The following is an 8,445-nucleotide window of genomic DNA, read 5'->3' as shown; positions in this document are numbered from 1 at the left end:
TTGTTGTCACGGATCTCTGCGTGCATGGCGAGGAAATCAGCAAAACCTGCAGGCAACTCATGATCAACATCCGCAAGAGGGCCCTCACACTCATAGGGACCAACATGTGTCCTGGCATGATTCTTGCGGTCATCCTCGATGACCATGTTGTGCATGATCACACAAGTCTGCATCACCTCCCACATTTGGTCGTGAGACCAGCTTAGAGCGAGTGCCGGACAATGGCAAATTGTGCTTGAAGCACACCAAATGACCGCTCGACATCTTTCCCTGCAAGCCTCTGTCGCGTAGCAAAGTGGGAATTCTTCGGACTCGATGGATTCGGGATTGTTTTGACAAAAGTGGCCCATTTTAGATATATACCATCGGCTAGATAATAGCCTTTGGTATATTCGTGGCCATTGATCTCATAGTTGCATGGTGGAGCATGCCCTTCCACTAGTCTGTCGAACACCGGAGGCTGCTGCAACACGTTGATGTCATTATATGGTCCCGCCATGGCAAAAAAAGAATGCCAAATCCACGGGTCATAATCTACCACGAGCTTCAAGCAGACTACCTGCAATATCCATGACGCCCTTTGTATATACCTTGCCAAGCAAATAGGCGGTTCTTCCATGTCCAGGTGCATGCAATCGATGCTTCCAAGCATTTCGGAAATCGTCACGGCAGCATTTTGTGCCATGATCCTTGCGGTCTCTTCCTCAGTTGGCTCTCTCAAGTAGTATTTGCTAAACTTTCCCACCACAGCTCGGCAAAACTTGTACATGCACTCAATGGCAGTAGACTCACTCATGCGAAGGTAGTCGTCTTGTGTATCGGCAGGTTCTCCGTATGCAAGCATCCTCATGGCGGCGGTGCACTTCGAATGGACGAGAACCCGACAACGCCTACGGCGTCGAGCTTGAGCTTGAAGTAGGGGTCGAACTCTCGAACGCCGTGGAGGATAATCATGAACGGACCCTTGCTCATCCTGTACCGGCGCCGAAAATTGTCGGCATGTGTTCCCTCATCTACGAAGTAGTCATTGTGCGGCATGGTATGTCCCTCCATCCTCTGCCGGGGCTTGGACTTCTTTCTCCCCGACCTTGATCCTCGGGCGCGGCCTCTTCCTCTTCTCCACCTCGGCGTCAACCATGTCCCGGAGGGACGCGATGATCGGCAAATGCTCCCGCGGGCCGTCGTCGAAGGCTTGCTCGTCCTCCAGCGACGGGGCAAGCATCTCATCGTCGTTGTCCATGTCTAAAGCAAAATCAATGGTTAAAATTGCGCCGAGGCAGACGACGCAACGAACAGCGGCCAATCGCGCCTACCTGGCAAGTCGTCGAGCACCTTGTGTGCGCGGAGGTGGGGCCGATTTGACGCCGCGTTCTGGGACGCGTTGGTGAAGCGGCCACGGCGGAACGACCGGCGGGAGCGCCGGCCACGGCGGCGGTGTCGACTCTCAGAAGAGATCAGACGCCCAAACGGCCGGCAAATCCAGCGGCGGCGGAGGGGTGGGAGGCGCGGGAAGGAAGGAGCGACGAGAAAAGAAGGCGTGAATCAACGGTTTATGCAAATAGTCGCCGACATGTGGGAGCCTGCCTCGCTTTTCGTTGTGTCCGGCGAGCCCGGTGCGTCCCATGTGTGGCGGGGACGGGCTCGAGGTGCCGGACACCGTATCAAGGCGCGCCGGACAAAGTTCGGCTTTGGGGACGCGGGCCGGAACCGTTTTTGGTCGGCGCGCCCCAAATTGCTTTGGGGGATGCTTTGGGGGACGCGAGTGGAGATGCTCTAAAGGTACATAGACCCAAACTACTTAGTTTCTTGGAGAAAAATTGAGCGAAAACCTTTGCGTCGACAAGAGCACCGCTGGACATACAAAGCGACACAAGCCGAGAAGCACAACACCGGAGCAAGCGGCGTCATCAAACATCGTTCGTCGTGCTTACGGTGCGACGACCTCAACTTTGTTGCGAGCAACACCAAGGTCACTCCAACATTGTCGCATCGGCATCTACCACGGGCTTGTTCGACGGCGATGACTACAAGTACACGGATCAATTGTAGCTAGTTTCGAAATAAGAGTATCGAACCACGAGGAGATACTAGTTAAGGACTTAATGCCCCTTGCTACCACCTATTAAAGATTACTTGTGAATTGTTTTCGGAAATTCAATTTGGCTCCCGGGTGCATATGCTCCCTCTACCAGAAAATCATATTTTAAAATGTCGAAAAAAATTAGCAAATTTTTTTACATGTACATATTCATAATATATGTTTGTTCGTCAAGTTTCACGAAAAATCAATATTTTTTGTGGTCTATGTAAAAAAGAGAAAACTTATCTTGTGAAAAGCATTATTTTTAGTACTGAGTTTTATCTTTTTACACACGTCACATGACAAGTCAATTTTTTATGAAACAACTTTGTAAGCGCGTAACACGAGAAGATGTACATGTGAATTTTTTGTTTCAATTTTAAAAAAAATTCAAAATATGTGTAAGATGCATTTCAAAATAGAGGAAGCATATGATCCCATGTTTCAAAACACCCAAACTTAAAATGCTTTTGGGGGATGGTTGTGATTGGTTGCAATAAGGGAAACAAAGCACTAAAAGCGTTCAAGGAAATGGGTTGAAACTTACACTACTAGGAAAACGCTTATTGCCGGCGCACCAAATTTGCCTACTACCGGCGTACCAGCGCCCGCCGGTGGGAACGGGCCGGTGATAATGAGCTATTACCGGCGCACCAGCTAGTTCGTCGGCGGTAAGACGAGTTATCCCCGGCGCACCTGCCTAGTGCGACGGTAATATGTTATCCAGGAAACCAAAAAAAAGCCGATCTAGATCTAGATCTAGCTCGGGTTCGTTTTGCGTGTTACTGTGGGCCACCTTGCTGTCCTTGGCCCGCCGGTGTAGGAGTAGGAGGAGGAGGAGGATGAGGATGAGGATGAGGATGAGGAGTAGGTCGTAGGTGAAGGCGGAGGTGGACGTGGACGTGGAGGAGGAGGAGTTGGCCGGAGGTGGAGGTTGAGGAGGAGGAGTTGGCCGGAGGTGGAGGTTGAGGAGGAGGAGGAGGAGGAGGCCGGAGGAGGAAGCCCGAGGTGGAGTAGAAGGAGCAGCTCACGCCGGAGGAGGAGGAGGCCCGATGTGGAGGAGGGATGTCACCGGAGGAGGGGGAAGGAGGAGGCTGTCGGTGAGTATTGCAAGGAGAAGAGGGGGAGGGAAAGAGGAGAAGGGGGGAGAAGTGAGAAAGGAGAAGAAGGAGGAGGGCCAGCTTAGAATATATAGTACTGCTTACTACCGGCGCACCTAGTATGGTGGTGCGCCGGGGGTAATTTTCTTCTTTTTTTCACCCAAATCTTAAACCTGAAAAAAGTCATGTTTCTGTTTTCCAATTGACGAATCCATTTTTTGTCGAAATGACCGTAGGTGGTTGAATTCGGATAGGACATTTCGCGTAGATAGATTTTGATATAAAAAAAGTTTTTCATCGGAGACCGTATGCAACCAGAAATCCCGTTTACAGAAAGATGACGCCATTTTGCATAATATATCGAAATTCATTTTTTCAAATTTTCATTAAAACTAGATTACATAATACATGGGCAGTTCAAAGGATTTTATTTTTTGAATTTTTTATCGTTTTCTTTTATTTTTTTCAAAACTGAAAAGGCGGTCCACAGGGGGGGTGGAGAGGGAAAATCATGGCTCCCCTTACCGCCGGCACACCATCATGCTGCAGCGCCGGCAATAAGCAACTTACCACCGGCGCACCAACATGGTGGTGCGCCGGCAGTAAGGGCCTCAATTTTTTCGGTCTGGTCTGGTCCTCTTTGAAATTTTATCGCCGGCGCATCTTTCTTGCTTGTGCGCCGGCAGTAAGACTCCATCGCCGGTGCGGCGACATATTGGTGCACTGGCGCTATTTGCCACTGACGCATGGGTTTGCTGGTGCGCCAGTAGTACTATTTCCATATATAGGCCTTTTCCTAGTAGTGTTAATAAGACAAAGTGCTCTCAGAAATTATTGGATTCAGCTCTAGCATTAGGATTCATGTTAATCAAGATGGAATATGTTTTTAATTATATTATGTGCGGGAAGAGCTCCGTAACAAGATGCGCCCAGAAAGCCATCGATCATCGCATCTCTAAATAACCACGACATCTAGTCTTCTACAAGCCACGTATTGACTATTGCTATTAAGGGGTTTACCTGTGGTTATCGATATGAGCTTGGTGAGTGCCGATACGGTAATGCCACTTCTCGTCGTTCACTTTACCACACTTCAAAGTGTAGTTCCCTCTCGAGACCATAAGGTAAATATTACATGGTGCACAACATATAATATCAAGAGAGAGAACTAACACACATTAATACGTAAAATCATAAATCATCTTAGATTCATCTCATATTCATGCTAGGATTTCTCCATCTCCCCAAGAAATAAAGGAACTACTCACACATGGAAGCAATCAAGAACATCATCATAATCTTATGGAAGGGATGAAAGGAATGGAATGAATTCGAACACAAATCCACAATAGCATTCAAGATTACAAATATGGTTGGAGGAGAATGGAATTGGTGATGCAGTGGTTGATGATGAAGGGGATGATGCATTGTCCTTCGAGGATCCGCGTAGCGCCCGAATGATGTCTTCTCCAAGGCTCATTCTCTAGATTTGATCAGGTGTGATGTTTCTCTGTTTTTCGGAGTTGTGTGTCTTAGATGTCTGTGTCATCTGTTGATGCATGTAAAATGCATACATGAACTTTGTCCTTTATCATATTGAATTCCCACATATTTGCAACATATATGATGGCAACACCATGTTTAACATTATTTATGGGGATTTATCAATTATCCCCTTTATTTGGTTTATAACTCCACAGAACAGGAAATCCATGTTTCGCGTATTTTTCACTTTCAGCGACCTATAAGGAGTCAAATTGACCTGGGATTATAGGACCATCACTTTTTCATCGAGAGAAGCACACTTGTCGTCATGGTGAACAGACAGATGCCATGGGATGGCTTATCTTGGGGCCGAATGGACGCTAGAGGATTCGGGGGAGGGTTTTTGGTATGGATGGAGAGGTTTCCGGATGGATTCCTCAAGAACTTGGCCTTGGCCGAAGGTAGAAGACGATGAACTCAAGAACAAAGACAACACTAGATCTCTCTATTTCTCATTCATAAGAGCTTACAGGTTTCTGTGTACAGCGTAACACATTGGACGTACCCGTGATGGGGTGTGCCCCCTCTCCTTATATAGGGGAGAGGGTGGCTTACAGGGGAAGAAACCCTAAGAAACCCTAATGGGATCTTTGACTGGACAAACTACTTTACAAGGCTACTTTAGCTATCGGTGATGCCGGTACGCCTTTAATCAGAAGCTGTGACATCCTCCGGCACCTTTTACGTCATCCTTTGCCTTTGGCGTCATGGCTTCGATTAAAGCTGAAGTGCTTCACTCATCTTTGTCTTCTAGCTCTGGAGAGCATCTTTGACCAGTCTTGCCGACGTGCTACAGTGTAGCCTGTTCTAGTAGTTCTGGTATGTTCTTAGCTAGTTCCGGTATCCCCCTCCTGGGATACCGGTATGATTCTCTGAATCAACCTTTGTTATCCGGAATAACACTTAAACCGGTACTTTGATGGCTAAAACTATCCGGTTTTGGCATGCCTTTGACATACCGTGGGTCATCCCCCCGACATTAGTCCCCGAAGCTGGTATAGTCCGGTGGATCCTATCCAACAGACCATGCCAGGTTCTCTTTTCTCAAGGTATCGGTTTAACCCTTCCGGAATCTGGATCGAACTCTTCGGCGTTTTTGCCGAACCTTTGTCCTCGTACCGATTTTCTGCGGTATCTCTGTCATTAAACCTCTCCTCGATGAAGTCGAGAATATCTCGGGTACCGCGCCTGTCAGTGACATGCGCACTGTGCCTGACGCGCGACAGTGTCAGTGGTCACTTCAGTTCGTCTTCTGCGCCAGCATTTATGTCGCCGCACCGGATCCGCGCTGCCGTTCCGGATCCGTGTGGCCTCCCTGTGTCCTCGTATTTTTGGCGCGTGTATCCGCATGCCACGTGGCGGCCCACGAACCGAACCGCCGCGGCCCAGCGGTTGCCGGCCCACTTCTCCTTCTTCCTATATAACTGCGGTGCGGTTCCACTTCGTCTTCTTCTCCGCATTCGCCCCCTTTCCTGCGCACAGAGCTCTTCGCCCCCTTGCGCTCCCGTCTCCGCCGGCCGCCACCAGAGCATTGCTGCCGACGAACCAGTGCCGCTGCTCCCGCTGCGCTGAAGGTCACCGCCACGCAGAGAGCCTCCGACGCTCCTTCGCCGCCGCTGCCTCGAGCTTTCTTTGGCGGCTTCCGCCCCTCTTCGTCGCCGGCCTTCGTCGACGACTGCGATCCCGATGCGCCTCCGGCGACCCTCTTCCTCACGTCTCCCGCTGCCTCAGGTGAGCCCCAATGCCCGTTTGCCCTCTTCTCTTTTGCTTTCCAGTTCTTGGGCTGGTTGTGTATTTACTTCTTCATTTTCCTTTGCTTTTCCTCTTACTCGTAGATCTTCGCGCAAGGCTAGGCTTTGGGAAACTTGTTTCTAGGTAGATCTTGTACCCTTCCGGAAGATGTCTTCCGTGGACTACCTTTTGGATTCCTCTTCCGGTAGCCACCACACCGTAATCCCCTCGTCTTCTTCCGGAGGAGCTTCGGCTGAAACGCACTCCGACGGGCTCGATGCAGATCTTGCCCAGAGCGAGGCCGGCACCGGTAGCTCGACTTCTGCTACCGGAAACCAAGGAGAAGCCGGCAGCTCCAACCGGGCGCCGGAGTAGATCTAGACTCCTACACGCGAGGAGCCTGGATGGGCTCCAATGTGACCCAGGGGAAATCAACTGGCTTTACCGCTCCCGGAGGATTCCGGAAGAGGTTTGGTGCCGGATCCCCGGCGAGGAGCGCCAGCCCGAGCCTCAGCCGGGTGAGGTTGTGGTCTTTGCCGCTCATTTTGAGCGCGGCTTAGGCCTTCCGGCGGCGGATTTCTTCCGGCGCTTTCTAGACTTCTACGAGCTTCGGCCCCACCATCTTCCGGGCAATGCTATCTTTTATCTTTCTTCCTTCACCGCCTTCATGGAGGGATCCTGCGGTATCACTCCTTCGTCGACAACTTCTCTTTCTTTTACTATCTTCGGAAGAACTCTATCCGGGATAGGAAACTTCCTCAGCCCAAACCCTTTGTTCGGTGTGGGGGCTGCATTTTGTCTCCCGTGCTTTGGGAGCAACTTCTACAAACTCTCCGGTCCGGACTCGTCCGGACACAGCGAAGGACCTTTTTCTACGTCCGGAATGGCGGTCCGGAAGACTTTATCAATCTTCAGGCATATGTTCTCGGGCCGCCCTCCATGAAGAACTGGCTCCACCATCCCAAGGATGACAAGGAGTCGATCGCCGGCTTCATCGACACCAACAAGAAGGAGACCAACCTCGCGCGGAGGATCTGGTCCGGGCTTTCCTCGCGCGCCGGGTGCTGCCCCTTCGGCGGCGCGCCCACAAGATCAGCGAGATGTCGGGGCCAATGGACCCGACAAGGATCACTAACCCACCGGCTGAGCCCTGCGACTTGGTCCTTAAGGCCAAGCGGATCCGCAAAACCCGGCCGAGCCCCGGCGGAAATACGGGCTGGCCCCTTATAGTCGCCGCAACTCTCCTCCGCGGCGAGTAAGATTTTGGGATCTTCGGGAAGCTTTTTTCCGGTATTAACATACGTATCTTGTTCTAACATGTTGTCTTTGTATCTCGGAACTTCCGCCGGATCGGCCGGGAGCATCACGGCTTCCTACACGCCGGACCGGGTCTTCGAGGACGACTCCGACGCCGACCCCTACGTCATGGGAGAGCGAGAAGATGGGCCGCACCCACACTCCTCGCCCCTGTAATTTTTACTGCCAAGGACTCCGGTTCGGATGATGAGGTTACCGTACTTGAGGTATTTTGCTCTTTCGCTTTCTCATGTATCACATGTCACGTAGATGCTCCCTCGGCCGGCGCCAACCCACGGAGTTGTGGAGCGCGCTGTACCGATACGAGGCCGAGGTAGGCCACGAGTTTCTTGAGAAGCTCACCTCTCGGGGCCGCAAGAAGAAGGAGCCCACGCCGAGGCCGGTTCCGGCGAGGCTCCTCCCGCCAAACGCTCCCGGCAGGAAGACATCGGCGGGAGAAAGGTCTCCACCAAGCACTACGGAAACGGGAGATGCCGGTGGCCTGCCGGGTAAGTTTCCGATTTCACTTTCTATTTTTCTCTTGACTCTTTGTTTTCCGATTCTCTTTTTCCGGTTGCCTTTTCGAACTTGTTCCCTTTCTATCTTTCCGAGGCCTGCCACGAAGATCTCCAAGAGCACCTCGGCATGAGGCCGGAGAGCTCCGAGGACACCACCGGGACCTCTACTCCTCCT

The sequence above is a fragment of the Lolium rigidum genome, chromosome 7 (assembly GCF_022539505.1).
Source record: "Lolium rigidum isolate FL_2022 chromosome 7, APGP_CSIRO_Lrig_0.1, whole genome shotgun sequence".
Classification (NCBI taxonomy): Eukaryota; Viridiplantae; Streptophyta; class Magnoliopsida; order Poales; family Poaceae; genus Lolium; species Lolium rigidum.
This window is presented reverse-complemented; position numbering follows the sequence as displayed.